This window comes from Salvelinus namaycush, chromosome 18 (genome assembly GCF_016432855.1).
Source record: "Salvelinus namaycush isolate Seneca chromosome 18, SaNama_1.0, whole genome shotgun sequence".
Taxonomy (NCBI): Eukaryota; Metazoa; Chordata; class Actinopteri; order Salmoniformes; family Salmonidae; genus Salvelinus; species Salvelinus namaycush.
This window is the reverse complement of record NC_052324.1, coordinates 32,465,661-32,487,865: the sequence shown is the minus strand read 5'-3', so window position 1 is coordinate 32,487,865 and position 22,205 is coordinate 32,465,661.

The window sequence follows — 22,205 nt, the reverse complement described above, 5'->3', positions numbered from 1 at the left end:
ATCCACACATTAATACTTTAGAGACTTGGGTCTGTTCTTGTCGCATATTGTCAGAAGTCCTCAAATGAATTGATGTATTTAAAAGTGAATGTGTCTGCATGCCATTTGTATTGTCACAGTTTATACATTAAAGGTACAGATACACATTGTTTCAATGTTTAGTAATGCACATTGTTCTCAACCATTATCTTTAACTAATCCTGGTCCATTTATGGCAATTTTCGAGTTGAGATCTATGTGACCTATGTAGCGGCAGGGTAGTCTGACTGCCCTATGTTGGTTCCACCGCTAGAGTTTAGGTTCCACAGTGAGCGCCGCTCCCTCTCCCAGTGATGTCTTCCATCTAATGCCAAAGGCCTCTACAACGCCTGCATACTTATCTGCATCATTTAATCTCACATTTCCATAGAAGACCTGGTTGATTAAATGTTTGATTATTATCTTGACGCAGCAGTTTCTGATAGATAGTGGCCTACAGTATGTGAAGGGCTGATCCTGCAGAGTACAAGCGTTGGCAGCATTGTGGCTGTGCATCTGTGATTAAAGGATACGCCAAGTGAAAGCCCTTTCAAATCAAATAAAATAAAATCAAGTTTATTTTATATAGCCCTTCGTACATCAGCTAATATCTCGTATTGCTGTACAGAAACCCAGCCTAAAACCCCAAACAGCAAGCAATGCAGGTGTAGAAGCACGGTGGCTAGAAAAAACTCCCTAGAAAGGCCAAAACCTAGGAAGAAACCTAGAGAGGAACCGGGCTATGAGGGGTGGCCAGTCCTCTTCTGGCTGTGCCGGGTGGAGATTATAACAGAGCTATGCCAAGATGTTCAACATGTTCATAGGTGACAAGCATGGTCAAATAATAATCATGAATAATTTTCAGTTGGCTTTTCATAGCCGATCATTAAGTTATCATCTTTCAAGGCCATACGTGACTTTCGGCGACAATAATGACAATAATGACTACTATTGGAGTGGCACAGTGCCACTTTAAACAGAATCCCAGACCAGATAGGATGAGGAAGAGATCAAAATACTTCCGATTTGCCTTATCGGGGTGAGCGGAGAGCTGGCTGGGTGGTGAAGTTACTGCCCCTTTGCTTTCTCATATGGTCATAATGGCAGGGACAGCATAGTGAGCATTGAGCAGGGTATTTTCATGCAACCCATGAAGCCTTGAGAGTTTGAGCACATTTCAGGTGTTTAGCTGAACGTTACCTTTATTTGCATGATTTCTTTCCGTGAAATCACAACGCGTAACTCATTTCATGTAATTAGCTAGCACATGAGACTGTTGATACACACACTCCAGTTTTGGGCTCCGCTCCACAAAAACTCTCACAGCCTATAAAAATCGCACAGAACCCCACAGAATACTTCAGTAGCTACACAGCAGGAAATCACTGGTGAACAGAGCAACACAACACAGTTAACATATTCCTGTAGTGTTTGTTCCTGGACTGGTACCTTGTTTCTTTAGCGAGCGAGGCCACCCCGTCAGGCGTGACGAGGCGGTGATCTCTGTGTTGTTGTTTTGTTTCTGTGAGACCAGGCTCGGCCCCCTGCTACTCCCTGTAATTATTTGGCTGCTTGACTGGAATGCTGCCTGACATTTTCTATTCCCTTGCAAGCCTGGGAAATTGGAACAAAAGCATGCATTATTGCTCACTCTGTGCTGAGCGTATTGATTTGGATGTGTGTGTGTATGGGTCTTGGTTCTTTGTAGAGAGCACCTTTTCACACAAAGAATACTTTTTTTCTGATGTTATTTCAGATGTTTTGACATAATATGATGAGCATGCGTGATCATTTTTATATGCATTCATCCAACTACTCTATATATACAAAAGTATGTGGAAACCTTTCAAATTAGTAGATTTGGCTATTTCAACCACATCCGTTGCCGACAAGTGTATAAAATCAAGCACATAGCCAATGTTGACAAACATTGGAAATAGAATGGCCTTACTGAAGAGCTCAGTGACTTTCAACGTGGCACCATCATAGGATGCCACCTTTCCAACAAGTCAGTTCATCAAATTTCTGCTCTGCTAGAGCTGACCTTGTCAACTGTAAGTGCTGTATATTGTGAAATGGAAACATCTAGGAGCAACAACACCTCAGCCACGAAGTGGTAGGCTACACAAGCTAACAGAACTGGACCGCCGAGTGCTGAAGCGCTTAGCGGGTAAAAATCGTCTGTCCTCAGTTGCAACACTCACTACCAAGTTCCAAACTGCCTCTGGAAGCAATGTCAGCACAAGAACTGCTCGTCGGGAGCTTCATGAAATGGGTTCCCATGGCCGAGCAGCCGCATAGAGGCCTAAGATCACCTTGCGCAATGCCAATCGTCGGCTGGAGTGGTGTAAAGCTCACCGCCACTGGACTCTGGAGCAGTGGAAACGCGTTCTCTGGAGTGATGAATCATGCTTCATCATCTGGCAGTTGGGTTTGGCGGATGCCAGGAGAACGCTACCTCCCTGAATGCATAGTGCTAACTGTAAAGTTTGGTGGAAAAGGAATAATGGTCTGGGGCTGTTTTTTATGGTTTGGCCTAGGCCCCTTAGTTCCAGTGAAAGGAAATCTTAACGCTACGCCATACAATAACATTGTAGACAATTCTGTGCTTCCAACTTTGTGGCAACAGTTTGGGGAAGGCCCTTTCCTGTTTCAGCATGACAATGCCCCCGTGCACAAAGCGAGGTCCATACAGAAATGGTTTGTAAAGATGGGAATGGAAGAACTTGACTGGTTTGCACATAGCCCTGACCTCAACCCCATCGAACACCTTTGGGATGAATTGGAACACCGACTGCGGGCCTAATTGCCCAACATCAGTCCCCAACCTCACTAATGCTCTTGTGGCTGAATGGACGCAAGTCCCTGCAGCAATGTTCCAACATCTAGTGGAAAGCCTTCCCAGCAGAGTGGAGGCTGTTATAGTAGCAAAGGGGGGACCAACTCCATATTAAGGCCCATGATTTTGTAATGAGATACTCGACGAGCAGGTCTCCACATACTTTTGTTCATGTTGTCACGGCTCCTCCTCTGCAGTGCAGGGGGCGGTTCCTCCTGCAGGCAGAGGAGGGTCGTTAGTGATTGGAGCCACCTGGGCTCAGGGTATAAAACTGCTTCACTAATCACCTCTCTCTCTCTCTCTGCTCCTCCAGGTATGATCCTGTTTTGTTTGTTCCTTTGTAGTTTTGCATAGTTTTCACTCAGTCGTGTTCACACACACATATTCACGCATCCATGCACTTTACATACACCTTACATTATGATACTTCCACACCTCATTCCTTTTTCTTAGTTTAAAGTTAATAGTTTTGTTTATAATAAAGAACACTTTTAATTGGCCTATACCTGTTGTTCGTGTCCCCTCATTTTTGTCACAGGCTATGAGCCGGCTTGTGACAATGTGGTGTTTGTCCAATCATAAATATTATACATATATCATGTCATTGTTGAATACTCGTTTCTTATTGGCTTGAAATGTATTTTAGAGCGTGCTTTATTTCCCTATTATGCACAATATATTTGCACGGTATAATTCAATGGCTATAGTTCTTACATGTTCTATGTTTGAGCTGCTTTTGAAAGCAAACGTCGAATTGAAAACATTATTTTCTTTATGGAATTTGATTTTCTTAATAGCAAGCTAGGAGTGATGGTTTGGTTAGTTAAACTAGCAAGGCTGTTAGCAACAGAAGTTGTCTTGGTAATCAAACTATCTAGTAAACTTGCTAGCTACGTCAGTGGATGTTGAACACATTTCTACTTGCAATGAACACATTTCTAGCAGTAAATGTGTTAAAATATAGCCATGGTATAAAAGAGATAATCAACTCGGGATCCTAGGACTCCTATGCGTTTCCTGGAAAATAATGCAACTCCCGTGGAAGGTTAGTTCCGCTCCGCTAGCTTGCTGTGGAACACAGCTTCCACGTCTTTCATTATTTCCCAGAGAGCGCATAGCTCCTCGTTGATTATCCCTTACGTAGTATAATGGATTAAAGTTCAGCAGCATTTCAGTAGCAGGGAAAAAATGCTACTGTATCTTTGCTTTTGACAAATTTTGGCATTGTTGCTACTGGTGTGGTCAAATAAAATTGCAGTATAGTTTTGAGTTTCATCTCCCAAACTTTATGGGAAACAACATCTATCTGCTTTAGAGTTGCAACCTCAATGTCCACTGATATTCACACTGAACATACTGAAGGCCAGTGGAGAGACAGAGTTCTTTTGCAGTACAATAGTGTATGGACTATGGAGAGTGAACCCATGGGAAGAATGTTAATGATTAATTCATCAGTGAAGGTCTCCTACTGTCCTTGGGTGTGATGTGACAAGCTGAGACGAGCACAGAGAATCGGGACATCATGACCTGGGCCAGTCAGGGACACCTACTTCTACTTATATCAATACCAGGAAAGAGAGAACTATCTACTTATATCAATACCAGGAAAGAGAGAACTATCTACTTACAGTTGAAGTTGGAAGTTTACATACACTTAGGTTGGAGTCATTAAAACTTGTTTTTCAACCACTCCACAAATCTGTTGTTTACAAACTATAGTTTTGGCAAGTCGGTTAGGACATCTACTTTGTGCATGACACAAGTCATTTATCCAACAATTGTTTACAGACAGATTATTTCACTTATAATCACTGTATCACAATTCCAGTGGGTGAGAAGTTTACATACACAAAGTTGACTGTGCCTTTAAACAGCTTGGAAAATTCCAGAAAATTCTGTCATGGCTTTAGAAGCTTCTGATAGGCTAATAGACATCATTTGAGTCAATTGGAGGTTTACCTGTGGATGTATTTCAAGGCCTACCTTCAAACTCAGTGCCTCTTTACTTGACATCATAGGAAAATCAAAAGAAATCAGCCAAGACCTCAGAAAAAGAATTGTAGACCTCCACAAGTCTGGTTCATCCTTGGGAGCAATTTCCAAACGCCTGAAGGTACCACGTTCAACTGTACAATCAATAGTATGCAAGTACAAACACCATGGGACCACACAGCCATCATACCGTTCAGGAAGGAGACGCGTTCTGTCTCCTAAAGATGAACATACTTTGGTGCAAAAAGTGCAAATCAATTCCAGAACAACAGCAAAGGACCTTGTGAAGATGCTAGAGGAAACAGGTACAAAGGTATTTATATCCACAGTAAAACGAGTCCTATATCGACATAACCTGAAAGGCCGCTCAGCAAGGACGAAGCCACTGCTCCAAAACCGCCATAAAAATCCAGACTACGGTTTGCAACTGCACATGGGGACAAAGATCGTACTTTTTGGAGAAATATCCTCTGGTCTGATGAAACAACAATAGAACTGTTTGGCCATAATAACCATCTTTATGTTTGGAGGAAAAAGGGGGAGGCTTGCAAGCCGAAGAACACCATCCCAACCGTGAAGCACGGGGGTGGCAGCATCATGTTGTGGGGGTGCTTTGCTGCAGGAGGGACTGGTGCACTTCACAAAATAGATGGCATTATGGGAAGGGAAATTATGTGGATATATTGACGCAACATCTCAAGACATCAGTCAGGAAGTTAAAGCCTGGTCGCAAATGGGTCTTCCAAATGGACAATGACCCCAAGAATACATCCAAAGGTGTGGCAAAATGGCTTAAGGACAACAAAGTCAAGGTATTGGAGTAGCCATCACAAAGCCCTGACCTCAATCTTATAGAAAATTTGTGGGCAGAACTGAAAAATCGTCTGCGAGCAAGGAGGCCTACAAACCTGACTCAGTTACACCAGCTCTGTCAGGAGGAATGGGCCAAAATTCACAAATTATTGTGGGAAGCTTGTGGAAGGCTACCCGAAACGTTTGACCCAAGTTAAACAATTTATAGGCAATGCTACCAAATACTAATTGAGTGTATGTAAACTTCTGAAAATAAAGTGGTGATCCTAACTGACCTAAGACAGGGAATTTTATTGAAAAGTAAATAAAAAGTATTCCCCTCAGCCCACCCCCTCTTCGTTACTTTTCAATCCTCCAAATTGGTTCTCCCTTATTTTCTTGAATAACACTGTTGTTGTTTTTTGGTTTACTATTTGTCTTTGTCTGGACTGAGACTACTGCATTTAGGCCTATTTCACACAATGTTTTTATTGCCTATTCTTGGTTTGGAGCCTAACCCTGTAGTTTCTACCATTTTCTATAGATACCACCTACTGTTTTTGGTACGCATACTATATTGTTCTTGCTCTACTTTCCTGAATGATTATTACTCACAAAAGGTTATAGAAATATGTTTTGTCAGTCTGGGCAAATAGGGTGACCTTGATAAGGTTCAAGAGGCAGCATTTATTTTCTCTTCGTGGTAAAATCATTGCAGGTTATACAGGGTGGTTTGGATTGTTTTCCTGCCATTTAGTGTAACTTTTTAGTGTCAAGTAGTGTGAAGTATACTACTTTGTTTTAAACTGAGCGCATTAAGTCATACTTTAGTGTCAAATTATGACAAAATAGTGGAGAGAAACATAATAAAAACTGCATTGTATTAATAATGTATTATTCAACATTAAACATGCATCTTCACACGCCTACATGATTAATCAGATTACAATAATGTACAGTATATGATGGGATATATAATTCTACTTTTATGCTAATCAGAAATCTGTCAGGAAATGTGATTTACTAGGGCCTGCTAATTAAACCAAAGGATTTATAGAAATGATAACCACAATATGCTTCCTCAGATAAAGTAAAATATGTATCAGTACATTCGGAAAGTATTCAGACCCCTTGACTTTTTCCCAAAAATTTTATGTTACAGCCTTATTCTAAAATGGATTAAATCGTTTTTTTCCCTCATCAATCTACACACAATACCCCATAATGACAAAGCAAAAACATGTTTTAATATTTTGGGGCAAATTTTATATATATATAAATATAAAAACTGAAATATCACATCCTAATGTAGAAAAACTGGCTCAAATTTAAGATCCTAAATCTGTACGGTATTTCCAGACACCCAGTAACCCAAACCATATAAAGGGCTATATATTTCTTCCTAAATAAGATAAGGTACTGTACTCTGCTCCAAGTGTGCATGCTGCTTCTGAGTGTATCATGCCCTATGGCTGTGATCTATTGGGCGTTTGGAAGCATGGCAGCTTGAGCGTGTATGATATGCAACTTCAAACATGCCCTTTACAGACTGCAGAGTTCAACTGTGATCTCCTGTCAGGCTAGTTGAGGTGATCACAGGGTAAGCGCTTTAGGCCTAAACGACTCTCCTGACTTCTATTGCTTCATTGTTGCCTCAAAAACTCCAAGGTAACCAAGGAGGCTTCAGTTTAATGGGTGTACTGTAGGAAATGAGGTAAAGGGATGAATGAATAAAGCAATGAATGAATGAATGAATGAATGAATGAATGAGTGGGATCAACCAATAACATTTATTTTATATGAAGCCCTTTTTACATCAGCAGTTGTCACAATGTGCTTTACATGATGAATGAATGAACGAACAAATGTATTAATGGATGAATGAATGAATGAATGAAGCTGACTGGTCATAAGAACACATACATTGGAGATGTTTATCATGGTCAGAACCCCGGTTCTCTGATAATGAGTGGTTGGCTAGGTGGTTAACCCTGATTGAGAACAAGCGCCATACCCAGTCTGTGTGTTACCAGCCATAGTCTGCATTAAGAGCCTGCTGCCTGGCTGTTAATTTACTAACCAAAGATGTTGTGCAAGATCCAGTGTATTTGCTTCTTTAACAAACAGACTGTATTGGAGAGAATGTTAAATGTAATGTTGTATACCAACGTTTTGTAACCTTTCCATAGGCCTATAGCATCATTTTTGGTAGGAGAAACAACATCAATGTCCTGAGTATAACACCAGTGCCATAGTGGAAAAGCCCTACTACTCTCATTGTTCTATTGCTTTAAGAATTCATCACACCAATCCAGTTGGAAGCCTGTGGGTTAGAGGTTACCTCTGACATCCACCCCAGGAAAGCGCAGGACTCAATATAGTGCTGGGCAATAAGACATAAGCCATAAACCTATTTTCCTGTCTATCTGCAGAGGAAACACATACGGTTCCAATAAGAGCCAACAAGTATAGTAATACATTTTGCATTGACCTTATTGCCTAGAGTATAATTCTGATTAATTCCTCCATCCTAGCTTATGGGGCAATACCTTCATATGAGACACTGTGCTTCCCATCTCAGATCCAATAATGTTGTCTCTGGTTTTATTGGTATTTGGATCATTCAAAGGTGCCAATCTTGCAATATTGGTGAAAGGTTTATAAAATGTTTGAAGTTCGGGAACAAAACAGAAATTGTAGAAAAGAGTTTCCATTTTCCCATAAAATGGAGAGAACATATTTTCAGAAGAAAATAATCAGAAAGGAACAAAACAGAAATGATAGAAAAACGTTAAAATGTTTCCCTAAAATGGAGATAAAACATATTTTCACATGAAAATAACCAGAGAAGGAGCATGCCTCAGCCGTCCAGTAATATCCTAAGGTCAAACACACTTGGCAATTTCATATTCTAATTTCAATAGTGGCGGTCGGTGCCGTTTAAGATAAGGGAGGACGATTTTTACTTTTCATGAACATGGCCTTATTTCTATTACAGAATATTGGATGACCAGGGGCGCAACTTTGGTTTTAGAAGTGGGGGGGGGGGCATAATTAATTACAGCTCGCATTACAGCGTTCGCATGGTCCTAAAGCACACCGTACCTTGTTTTGTATCACATTGTAATGATAAAACTGGGAGGGACAAAAATGCAATCTCAGAATGTGGGGGGGGACATGTCCCCCCGTCCCGGTGAATGTTGCACCCCTTTGGATGACTGTCATTCATATTCCATTCACCCAGTTCAATGTAACAGCGAAAGGTTTAGGCTTCTACATGATTCTCAAATGTTCCCTATACCCATAATGAGGTTGCTCAAACCTAGCCTATGAATGAAAGTTTACAACGTAGGTGCACACAGGTCAAGAGAAAAATTTGAGGTGACAGACAGTGACACATGGACAGACGTGACACAATCAATACCGCCTTGCACACTCTTGCTTGCATCTAGCTGATCTAGGGTGTAGTCATTAGTCCAACAGTTGCAAACTGTTTCTATTGGCCAAATTCAGGTATGTTTATCCCTGTTTCGTTCAGTTTGGTTTCGTTTAAGAAACGTTTTTCAACAGCGGAATGAATACACCCCAGATCACGCGGAAACACGGTTAACTTTCACAGCAGCCACGTTGTATTCCTTCTCACATCTATGAGGTCCCCTCCTCTCACCTTTTCCCTTCGCTTGTGGACTTCAATGCATAACATATCAGCTGTATGTGACCAGGCAAAACAACTTTCCAAGCCAAACCATATCATAACCACTACACACAGCCTACATCTTTTTCACCATATTAGCTAAAGTAACGTCAGAGTCAACATAGCTAATAGAACTAACGCGTTAGTAATCCCGCTACAATCATGCAGTAAAGTTAGTGTACTGTCAGTAAGCAGTTTAGCACTTACAATGGCGGGCCCCAGTAGCAATACATTTAGAAATAAACAAAAGCTTATCTTGACTTGGAAGAGTTCCAGTTTTGTGTTGGATAGTCATAGCCAGCTAGCTAATATAGCATACCTCTGTTTAATCAGGTTGTAGGCTAAACTAGCAAGCTGCATTTGCTAGCAGTGAAACTGAAACTGAAAATAATCATGAAATATCTCTCTCTATCTCTCTCTTGCTTCTCCTTCATTTCAGAAGAAATGTATTTGTTCAAAACTGTACAACTATTGTCTTTCTCTCTCTTTGAGTCTACTAATCACCACATTTTATGCACTACAGCAGTGGTTCCCAAACTTTTTATAGTCCCGTACCCCTTCAAACATTCAACCTCCAGCTGCGTATCCCCTCCAGCATCAGGGTCAGCGCACTCTCAAATATTGTTTTTTGCCATTGTTGTAAGCCTGCCACACACACTATACGATACATTATTTAAACATAAGAATGAGTGTGAGTTTTTTGTCACAACCCGGCTCATGGGAAGTGACAAAGAGCTCTTATAGGACCAGGGCACAAATGATAATATAATAATAATCAATAATTTTGCTCTTTATTTAGCCGTTACATATAAAACCTTATTTGTTCATCGATAATTGTGAATAACTCAACACAGGTTAATGAGAAGGTTGTGCCTGAAAGATGCACATAACTCTGCAATGTTGGGTTGTATTGGAGAGAGTCTCAGTCTTAAATCATTTTCCACACACAGTCTGTGCCTGTATTTAGTTTTCATGCTAGTGAGGGCCGAGAATCCACTCTCACATAGGTACGTGGTTGCAAAGGGCATCAGTGTCTTAACAGCACGATTTTCCAAGGCAGGATACTCTAAGCACAGCCCAATCCAGAAATCTGGCAGTGTCTTCTGATTAAATTCAATTTTCACAGAACCGCTTGTTGCAATTTCATTGAGGCTCTCTTGTTCAAATTTCAGTAAGTGTACTAATTGCGCACCCAACTTACTCAGGTGCTTCGCTATATCACATTTGACATTGTCCGTAAGCTTGAGTTCATTTGCACACAAAACAATCATACAATGATGGAAAGACCTGTGTGTTGTCCTTGTTAATGCAGATAGAGAAGAGCTCCAACTTCGTAATCATAGCCTCAATTTTGTCCCGCACATTGAATATAAACTCAGCAAAAAAATAAACGCCCTCTCACTGTCAACTGCATTTATTTTCAGCAAACTTAACATGTGTAAATATTTGTATGAACATAACAAGATTCAACAACTGAGACATAAATTGAACAAGTTCCACAGACATGTGACTAACAGAAATGGACTAATGTGTCCCTGAACAAAGGGGGGGGGGGGGTCAAAATCAAAAGTAACTCAGTACCTGGTGTGGCCACCGGCTGCATTAAGTACTGCAGTGCATCTCCTCCTCATGGACTGCACCAGATTTTTGCTGTTCTTTTCTTTTTGCTGCACCAGATTTTGTAGTTCTTGCTGTGAGATGTTACCCCACTCTTTCACCAAGGCACCTGCAAGTTCCTGGAAATTTCTAGGGGGAATGGCCCTAGCCCTCATCCTCCGATCCAACAGGTCCCAGATGTGCTCAATGGGATTGAGATCCGGGCTCGTCGCTGGCCATGGCAGAACACGCACGAAATCACGCACAGAACGAGCAGTATGGCTGGTGGCATTGTCATGCTGGATGGTCAGGTCAGGATGAGCCTGCAGAAAGGGTACCACATGAGGGAGGAGGATGTCTTCCCTGTAACGCACAGCGTTGAGATTGCCTGCAATGGCAACAAGTTTAGTCCAATGATGCTGTGACACACCGCACCAGACCATGACGGACCCTCCACCTCCAAATCGATCCCGCTCCAGAGTGCAGGCCTTGGTGTAACGCTCATTCCTTCGACGATAAACGCGACTCCGACCATCACCCCTGGTGAGACAAAACCATGACTCGTCAGTGAAGAGCAGTTTTTGCCAGTCCTGTCTGGTCCAGCGACGGTGGGTTTGTGCCCATAGGCGACGTTGTTGCCGGTGATGTCTGCCTACAACAGGCCTACAAGCCCTCAGTCCAGCCTCTCTCAGCCTATTGCGGACAGTCTGAGCACTGATGGAGGGATTCCTGGTGTAACTCCGGTAGTTGTGGTTGCCACCCTGTACCTGTCCCGTAGATGTACTTATCCTGTGCAGGTGTTGTTACACTCGGTCTGCCACTGCGAGGACGATCAGCTGTCCGTCCTGTCACCCTGTAGCGCTGTCTTAGGCGTCTCACAGTATGGACATTGCAATGTATTGCCCTGGCCACATCTGCAGTCCTCATGCCTCCTTGCAGCATGCCTAAGGCACATTCACACAGATGAGCAGGGACCCTGGGCATCTTTCTTTTGTTGTTTTTCTTTTGGTGTTTTTTGCCCATATCATTGCATAATGCAGAAAATACAGGGGCCTTGCTTTAACAAAGTTAACAATTTTCACTGTAGTGTCCAAAACGTCTTTCAAGCTGTCAGGCATTCCCTTGGCAGCAAGAGCCTCTCGGTGGATGCTGCAGTGTACCCAAGTAGCGACAGGAGTAACTGCTTGCACGCGCGTTGCCACTCCACTATGTCCCCCTGTCATGGCTTTTGCACCATCAGTACAGGTACCAACACATCTTAACCACCAAAGTCCATTTGATGTCACAAAGCTGTACAGTACTTTAAACATCTCCTGTTGTCTTGGTTTCCAGTGGTTTGCAGAAGAGGATGTCTTCCTTAATTGAACCCCCATAAACGTAACGGACATATACCTGGAGCTGTGCCAGGACCGCCAAGTCTGTTGACTCATCCAGCTGTAATGCATAGAATTTACTGGCTTGTATGCAAAGCAGTAATTGTTTCAAAACATCTCCTGCCATGTCACTGTTGCGTCGTGAACTGGTGTTGTTTGAAGAAGACATGTCTGTATAGTTTTTTTGGCCTTTCCCCCAGCATTGTCCCAGCCATATCCGTGGCAGCAAAAATAATTAAGTCCTCCACAATAGTATGGGTCTTGCCTATCCTAGCCACTCGGTAGCTCACCATATAAGACGCTTCTAGTCCCATCTTATTAATGGTATCTGTATCTTTTATACATGTCTTACTACTCAAAAGTCGTCTTAATTCTCTCTCAAAATACTCCTGTGGCTTATTTTTCAAATTGGCATGTTTTGTGCAAGAGTGAAGGTTTTATCGAGTTGTGAGATAGTACTTTTGCACATATAACATACTGTGGCTGAGTAAAGGCACTACTCCCAATATAAGTGAACCCCAAATCAATGTAGTTCTCAACATATTTGCGCCTCTTCGATGGCTGAACGTCCCTGTCTGTTGTTCGGTGCTTTCCCGGGTAAGGGGACAGTAGCTCTGCTGGTTTCATCAGATTCACAACTGTCAGTGTCCATGCTAGCTGGGCTAACAACAAATGTTGAATTACTGATGCTAGCATTGGATGTGCTCGTGGAAGCAGAACAGTAGCAGTACTACCAGTAGAGCTGGTATGTGTCCCTATGGACACGGGCTTTACTTTTTAACCATTAATCAATTTTCAAGCAAACGGAATGAGCAGCAGCTACGTTTGGCTACATACGGACCTTTGGTGGAATTCCCGTGAGAGAGTAACGGTTAATGTGTTTGGATGTTAATTATTTGACTAGGCTACCTGTATTTGACATTGTGTTGTTATTTTGCTGAACACTATATGGTTTATTTTTTATTTTTGGCAGTGAGACAAGGCTACTCAGGCGAGAAAAAAACCTCGCCCAAATGTATAGCCCCATTGGAAAATCTAAATGGACTGTTTGAAAATGTGAATAAAAAGTAATAAAATAATATATATTATTTAAAAATTTGAATCAAATTTTTATTTGGCGTACGCCAGATTGGGAATACCTGCACTACAGTGCTAGCTAGCTGTTGCTTATGCTTTCAGTACTAGATTAATTCTCTGATCCTTTGATTGGGTGGACAACATGTCTGTTCATGCTGCAAGAGCTCTGATAGGTTTGAGGACGTCCTGCAGAAGTTGTCATAATTACTGTTTCATAATTACTGTGCTTCTCCTTCATTTAGGTGGACTTGTATTTGTTCAAAACTGTGAAATTATTGTCTTTCTCTCTTTGTGTCTACTACTCACCACATTTTATGCACAGCAGTGCTAGCTAGCTGTAGCCTGTGCTTTCAGTACTAAATTCATTCTCTGAAAAAAAACTAATGGGGTTGACAACATGTCAGTTTATGCTGCCAGAGCCCTGCTAGGTTGGAGGACATCCTCCGGAAGTTGTCATAATTACTGTGTGAGTCTATGGAAGTGGGTGAGAACCATGAGCCTCCTAGGTTTTGTATTGAAGTCAATGTACCCAGAGGAGGATGGAAGCTAGCTGTCTTCCGGCTACACCATGGTGCTACCCTACAGAGTGCTGTTGAGGCCACTGTAGATCTTCATTAGGTTTTAATCAATTATTTGGTGACATTAAAATATTTAGTGTAGTTTTATATAGGAAGGATAACGTTTTAAATGTTTTACTATTTCTATTTTTATGAATTTCACTGAAGAGGATGATCCTCCCTTTCCTCCTCTGAGGAGCATCCACTGAATTTCAAACCCAGCAGCATATAATGAACAGTGGTGAATTAGACAGAGAGGGACTTGCCATTCTAACTATGCGCTGCAGCTCTCAACAGTTTTTAGCTGAAGAGTTGCTCAATGAATTGCAATGGCTGTGATTGTTCATTGGGGTTTATAATTAGGAGGGAGTCATGAGTGCTTTACACTGGGTAATTGCATGCAGCATCTAGCTTCCCCATTTAGAGCAGAGCAGTGTGCTACCCTACATTGTTGAATCACAGGGCGTTGCTGCTTTGACCCTTTTTGCTTGAAATTGATTCTGAAGTACTCACCAAACAGATTGTCTCCTCCCAAGTGGTGTAGTGGTGCCTGGAGAAGTGGGTATACTCAAATCTTCGCCAATAATTTCCTGAAAGGCGCCCTGTGTGAAGAATTCTATGAAAAACAGTGACACACACTCTGAATAATCTAAAATGATAAATCCCATATTGGTCTTTCACAGCCAGGCCAGCCCAAGCTGTACTGTGCAAGCTGGCTAATAGTAGGCCTATTAAACAGATAAATGAGTCTGTCAGAAATTCAAAGGTTTTCAATTATTTTGGGGTTTTCGCTCTCAAAATCACACTTTGTTAATAAAAAACAACAACATTGGATGTTCTAAGTCCATAACAATGCCATTTAAAACCACATCAAGAGACCGCTTTTGAGGTCTGGGAAAAACTAACAAGTTTAGAATTTTAGTGTAGTTAGCCTTTAATTCAAGTGTGCAGGCACCTAGCACTGTTGTTTGGTTACCACTGTTGTTTGCTTAGCAGTGTTTCTGTAGCACATGAGATGGAGTTTGCAAAACAAATGGCCACTTGATTGATGCAAATAATCATGATATCATTCTTCATTCTCCCTGGTAGGCATAGACTACTTTGTAGCTAGTTAATGTTTAACTGAGAAGGTTGTTGGTTAAAGCCTTTCCATCTACCAGAAGACGGTTAGATATATATACATATAATTTGTTACTGCTCGACTAAAACAATCTCTGTCGACCAACAGCCTAACGACCAAACAACCGACCAGTCAACTAATTGGGGTCAGCCCTAAATGATATACACACCCAGTATACTTTAGGGTTGTTTTCATCAGTGAGGTTATACAACCAAGCATTGTATTGTTGATTATGTGTTGCTGGGAATTTTGCAGAGTTTGACAAAATGCCATTTGTATACACTGTAATATTAAGTTTGTGGACTGATTCAAAAAAAAGTGTACCCACTGGGCACAGACATCAGTTCAATGTCTATTCCACGTTGGTTCAACGTAATTTCGTTGAAATGGCATGGAACAAAGTTCATTCAACCAGTGTGTGCCCAGTGGGAAGATGATTTGTCAACTTTAGAACTGCAGGATTGTACATTGTGTTCCCCAGATAAAAAAATAAGAGTAGTTGGATGAAACCTGAAGAATTAAATGATGGTGTTGATACATTTTGTTGATAGTGACAGTTCTGGTGGAAAACCCCATTTCAGTCAGATTAATATGTTTATATAAAAAAAATCTATGAGCAGTTAACGATGTCTATCTAAAGTGCTTTGTACACCTTTAGTAAAACTGGTCCAAGCAAGTATTACCGTGTTAACATTTCTGATTCATATATTTGGCTTGGTACTCGAATAGCATATGGTGCCACGTGGTCCTTTCCATCAGTCTCCTCTAAATGTAGTGAATTCACATTCATTTTCCCCTATAAAGTCGTGGGCATCTATTTGGATTTGCATGATGTCACAGGGGCCACATGGGAACTTTCTGAAGAAGTCTGCTCCTGCTCTGCAGCTCTACTAGGGATTGCTGCAACAGCTGTTTCCCTGTATCTCAGTGCCTAGGTAATGTGCCTCTAAACTTCATGGGGCAGAACAGCTTGCTCCATTCTGTTCTGTTGCAATAGACTTGTGGGGGGACTTGTGTACACTTGTCACAAAATCTACCTTGATTAAAAGGAGGAATGGAACATTTACAGTACCAGTCAAAAGTTTGGACATGCCTACTCATTCAAGGGTTTTTCTTAATTTGTACTATTTTCTACATTGTAGAATAATAGTGAAGACATCAAAACTATGAAATAATACATATGGAATCATGTAGTAACCAAAACATTTGCCACCCTTTGCCTCGGTGACAGCTTTGCACACTCTTGGCATTATCTCAACCAGTGTGGGGGTGCTTTGTTGGTGACACTGTCAGTGATTTAATTAGAATTCAAGGCACACTTAACCAGCATGGCTACCACAGCATTCTGTAGCGATACGCCATCCCATCTGGTTTGCGCTTAGTGGGACTATAATTTGTTTTTCAACAGGACAATGACCCAACACACCTCCAGGCTGTGTAAGGGCTATTTGACCAAGAAGGAGAGTGATGGAGTGCTGGATCAGATGACCTGGCCTCCACAATCACCCGACTTCAACCCAATTGAGATGGTTTGGGATGAGTTGGACCGCAGAGTGAAGGAAAAGCAGCCAACAAGTGCTCAGTATATGTGGGAACTCCTTCAAGCATTCCAGGTGAAGCTGGTTGAGAGAATGTCAAGAGTGTGCAAAGCTGTCATCAAGGCAAAGGGTGGCTACTTTCTTGGTTACAACATGATTCCATGTGTTATTTCATAGTTTTGATGTCTTAACTATTATCCTGCAATGTTTAAAACAGTTAACTAAAATAAAGTAAAACCCTTGAATGAGTAGGTGTGTTCAATCTTTTGACTGGTATTGTATGTTTCTTTCCTTCTTTTGTACAGACCATAATTTGGTTGCATATCACTATTGTAGATTGCCCTCCACTGCAGGTGATGTTGTATTGAAGTGGAGCTCATAAGTCTTTCATACCATCTACTGTATATCAATTCTGTATCATACCCCCTATCCCAATAACTTGACTGCATGTTCTTTGCACTCTTTCCTTTCTCCATACAACTTTTGATCAAGCACACATTTTGTTGGACTCACCAGGAGTTTTCAAATGCTTTATTTTCATTTGAATTTTTTTAATTTAACTTTTATTTAACTAGGCAAGTCAGTTAAGAACAAATTCTTATTTACAATGACGGCCTACCTTATGAAGCTGGTTGAGAGAATCTTTACACAAAGAAAAAGGTACAAAAGTCATTCAAAATAAAAAGGAAGCCTGTGCCATTGCCTTAGAATGATTGTGGTCTTCTATACCAGAGCTTTGGCTTCTTCACATTAGAGTAACTTTGTCTACGTCCCAAACGGCACCATATTCCCTATATAGTGCACTACTTTTGACCAGGGCTCATAATGTTCTGGTCAAAAGTTGTGCACTATATAGGGAATAGCGAGTCATTTGAGACACAGTCCTTGTTACATTTACATTTTGATGAGTTGTCATCTAATTTATGCCCATACCTGGTCTCTGCATAATGGATAGAAGAAGGTTTTAAAGATCTGTGCAGATTGCAAAAAATCTGATTTTTCTAGAGCTCTACAGTATCAAAAACTTGGCCTTCTTATTTTACTTTCCTGAGTCAATACCCAGACTAATGCACGTGTATTGATTGACACTAGTTTTTGTTTCATGCTCATCTCCAGACTCCAGGCATATGTTTGAAAGGCCATTTTCAACCTGTCCCAAAACACACATTAGCCGATACACCAGAGAATAATAAATGTGCTGAATGTTTGTTTACATAACCCAATGTACATTCTAGCTTGCTAAATTGTTTGTTGAGGCATATCCCTCTGTTTTCTTAATGGTAGACTGTAAATCCTTTGGTCTCAAGTTATTATTACTATTTAATAAGTCTAGGAAGTACAGTTTAACTATTGTATTGTTGTAATTACAATGCACAATGCACATACAACAGTAACCTTAATCATTATCTTTATCCTACCAGCTCACTGCTAAACATTCATTTACACTACAAAATGGTTGGTAGATCACTACAACACGGTACAACATTAATTAGTAATATTAATTCCCCATCACACAGGCACGTACCATATACAGGACTATACTATCAAATATATTCAGAATCAAGCTCAAGTTTTGTTCTATCTTTACCCTATGCACATTTGGGATTTGTGTATCTCCAACAGAGATTAAAAAAATGTACATTCAACAAAGAAACAGGACTGAGGTAAAACAGGTAAAAACAGCAGCTACAGATTTCAAACTTCATGGATCATGGAGGCTTACAGATCTAGGATCTTAATTTGATCACTCTTTTGTTTCTGAGAATTTTCCTGCCAAGCCGGAAATGCAAACACGGAGTGTATTTGAGTTTTAAAAAGGCTTCTAAAGTTTGTAATTTCCACTTTGAAATTTCAGACTTGATTTGCCCTAATGAAAAATGTATCAACCCCTAAAAAAAATGCCATTATTTATAATACACATAATAATTCACATTTCCTGTAAATGCAGAATTATTTTCCTAATGTAGGAAACTGGCTCAAATTAAGATCCTATAGCTGTATTTGATGGCAGGACAAAGGGAAATCACAGATATGCAAATAATAGCCTTGGTGCTAGTCTGCATGTATTTGTCAATGTCTTTTTTTGTGCTGGTCTATCTCTCTCCTCACACACAGAGGCAGGCATGCAGGCAGGTTCACACGCAAGCACACACAAACAGTTAAGTGAGGCCCCACTGTGGTATGGATTTGTTTGAGAAATGTGAGATCATGAATATTTGATTGTACATTTCCCGCTTCAACAATGGAGTTCAGCAATTCCTGCCCAATTACTGTATGTGAACAGCAGTGAGCCAATGAGGAGCTCTCTCTGTGTGTGTGTGTGTGTGTGTGTGTGTGTGCATGCGTGCGTGCGTGCATGTGTGTGTGTGTGTGTCGCTTGATGGGTAATATAAATTCTCCATGGCTTTATGTCTCCATGACTATATGTATTATGTTAAAATTACATCTGAGCTGCTCATGACCTGAGAATTAGGTCTTATCCTGGAAATGCACTGTACAATAATCCTTAAGGCTTAACTAAATGCTAAATGATTTGAACAACCTTTACTGGCAGGAAAGATAAAATACAGGATTTGCTAAGTTTAACATTTAAGAAAAGAGGTGTGAAGTGGAAAATGAATCATGAAGCACCGTATAGGCCTATGAGTTTTATATTCTTTATTTGAATAAATAGGGACTTGGAAAGTTGTATACTTGTGTTGAAACTTTAGATGATCATACTTTTGGTGCAGTGTGCTTTTCATTTCCTTACCTTTACTGGTAATTGTATGGAATAGTGATTTCAAGAGATTTTGCAATTTCAATAAATCACTGGCCATTTTATAAACAGATTGGAGTTGGATATATTAATTTTATAAGAAGATCCTGCAGCGCTTCATAAAATGGTAGATGAAACCTATTGCTCTCTCGTTCTAGAACCAAAGAAAATAAGCTTGCTTTAAAGAGTGGTCTGCTTTCTGTTCAAACAGACATAAGCCTAGGTGAAGGTCACTTACAAAGAGACCATGAATATTATATCTCCCCATGTCATAAATGTTCAAGTGACTGAGTAGAAAAGTACAGGTAGAAGGAATGAAGCCAATGTGGAATAAAAGGTGATGTTGTCAAGTAAAATGTATCAGCAGTAGTTTATTGTGAAAGATCTCTGTGGGACAAATCATGCCTTTGCCCTGAATTTAATCTTCCCTTTACATTTTCACGTGAGTGACAACATATTGTGATTGATAGTCAGACCCAGAGGCCATACTCCGACTCCATCCTCACCACTAGTCAGTCAAAACGGTTAAACCTTCTAGCAAATGCAAAACACATTCTGGCACGTCACACGATCCCTCAACCTCATCTCAGACAGGATATACAGTGCATTCAGAAAGTATTCAGACCCTTTGACTTTTTCCACATTTTGTTACGTTACAGCCTTATTCTAAAATGGATTTAAAAAAATATATCTCAATCTACACACAATACCCCATAATGACAAAGTGAAAACACATTTTATTTATTTTTTGCAAATTTATTACAAATCATAAACAGAAATACCTTATTTATATAAGTATTCAGACCCTTTTCTATGAGACCCGAAATTGAGCGCAGGTGCATTCTGTTTCCATTGATCATCCTTTAGATGTTTCTACAACTTGATTGGAGTACACCTGTGGTAAATTCAATTGATTGGACATGATTTGAAAAGGCACACACCTGTCTATATAAGACCCCACAGTTGGCAGGATTAAACTGGTCCAAAAGGCTTCTTAACAGCTTCTACCCCCAAGCCATAAGACTCATGGGAACAGCTACTTAAAGGGCTACCCAGACTATTTGCATTACCCCCCCACCCCCTCTTTTATGCTGCTGCTACTCCCTGTTTATTATCGATGCATAGTCACTTTAACTCTACCTACATGTACATATTACCTCAATTACCTCGACTAACCAGTGCTCCCGCACATTGACTCTGTACCGGTACCCCCTGTACATAGCCTTGTTATCGTTATTTTACTGCTGCTGTTTAATTATTTGTTACTTTTATTTTCTATTTTTTACTTATATTTTTTTTACTTAATTTTTCTTAAAACTGAATTGTTGGTTTAGGGCTTGTATTCAGCGCATGTGACAAATACGATTTGATTTGATTTGACAGTGCATGTCAGAGCAAAAACCAAGAGGTTGAGGGAATTGTCCGATAGTCACTCTGACAGAGTTCCAGAGTTCCTCTTTGGAGATGGGAGAACCTTCCAGAAGGACAACCATCTCTGTAGCACTCCACCAATCAGGCCTTTATGGTAGAGTGGCCAGAAGGAAGCCACTCCTCAGTAAAAGGCACATGACAGCCCGCTTGGAGTCTCTGAATGTCCTTGAGTGGCCAAGCCAGAGCCCGGACTTGAACCCAATAGCTGTGCAGTGACGCTTCCTATCCAACCTGACAGAGCTTGAGAGGATCTGAAGAGAAGAATGGGAGAAACTCCCCAAATACAGGTGTGCCAAGCTTGTAGCATCATACCCAAGTCTTGAGGCTGTAATCGCTGCCAAAGGTGCTTCAATAAAGTACTGAGTAAAGGGTCTTAATACTTATGTAAATGTGATATTTCAGTTTTTGTATATTTGTGTTTTTGTGATAATTGTATTTTTAATAAATTAGCAAAAATGTCTAAAAACTCATTTTTGCTTTGTCATTGTCACGTTCCTGACCTTATTTTCCTTTGTTTAACTTTGTTTAGTTGGTCAGGACGTGAGCTGGGTGGGTAGTCTATGTTATGTGTTTCTATGTTGGGTTAAATGTGTTGCCTGATATGGTTCTCAATTAGGGGCAGGTGTTTAACGTTTCCTCTGATTGAGAACCATATTAAGGTAGGCTGTTCTCACTGTTTGTTGGTGGGTGATTGTTGCTGTGTCTGTGTTTGTTACACCACACGGTACTGTCTCGTCTCGTCTCGTTTGTTCGTTCCTGTTCGTGCGTTCATTGTTTCTTATGTTCACAAGTTCAGGTCTGTTTAACGTCGTTTGTTGTTTTGTAGTTTATTCAAGTGTTCTTCGTGTTTCGTCTTCATTTAATAAATCATTATGTCTACATACCTCGCTGCGTGTTGGTCCGATCCATGCTCCTCCTCGTCTGAGGAGGAGAACGAATATGACAGCCGTTACAGTCATTATGGGGCATTGTGTGTAGATCGTTTTTTCCCCTAATCAATTTAAACAATTTTAGAATAAGGCTGCAATGTAACAAAATGTGGAAAAAGTCAAAGGGTCTGAATACTTCCCGAATGCATTGTATAATCCTGGTTTTCAGTATCTGCATTTTGAGATGTATGCCGTAAGAGGTCGTCATAACATTTTTGTCACATTACCATTCATCACAACAGAGCATCTCCCAACTTATCAATTAAACTGCTGCATTCTCTGAATGTACAGTATCTGACATGCTAATCTGTGTCAAATGCCTGCTATTCTGTGATTATCAGGCAAGAGTTCTGGGGTGGCTGTGGGTCCCAAGGAGAGGTTTGAGAACCACTGAAAGGCATCATGCAGTATGTGCGTCGTGTGTTGGATGTGTCTGAACGTTTCACACAACCTTGTTCGAAAGGTGCATCTCCATAGCAGTCAATAAATTA